Source organism: Bufo gargarizans, chromosome 3 (assembly GCF_014858855.1).
Source record: "Bufo gargarizans isolate SCDJY-AF-19 chromosome 3, ASM1485885v1, whole genome shotgun sequence".
NCBI classification, from domain to species: domain Eukaryota; kingdom Metazoa; phylum Chordata; class Amphibia; order Anura; family Bufonidae; genus Bufo; species Bufo gargarizans.
The window spans coordinates 169,571,449-169,571,985 of NC_058082.1; positions in this window are offsets into that span (position 1 = coordinate 169,571,449).

Below are 537 nucleotides of genomic sequence, written 5' to 3' on the forward strand. Positions count from 1 at the left end.
ACGTTTCCTGAACCTAAGCTTGTATATTAGGAAATAGTATACACAGCACTTATAGGACTTCTATTGTAATTACTTTTTTTAAAAGGGAATCTGTGATGTCCCCCAAATGCTATTAAAGAGGACCGGTCACCTCTCCTGACATGTCAGTTTTATTAATTAATTGCATTCCACATTTAATGGAAATTATGGACCATCTATTCTTAGGCTAGGTGGTACTACCAGTTGCGGATGTGTCCCTGCATAGTCTGCCACTGGCAGCACTGAATGGACAGGATCACACTGTGCAGCGATGAGCCAAAGTTAGTTATTCAAGAAGTTGTGCAGGGAGAAAAAAAAAAAAAAAAAAAAAAAATCACTTTAAAACAGAACTCTGCTTCAGTTCCGACTGGTATCTTGGAACCGAATCAGAGTTTGGTTTCAAATGTTCCACTTTAAAAATAAATTACCAACGTCCAGTTGGTGTTGCCAATTGCAGACTATGCAGGAATACATCCACAACTGGTAGTACCATCAAGCCTAAGTATAGATGGTCCATAA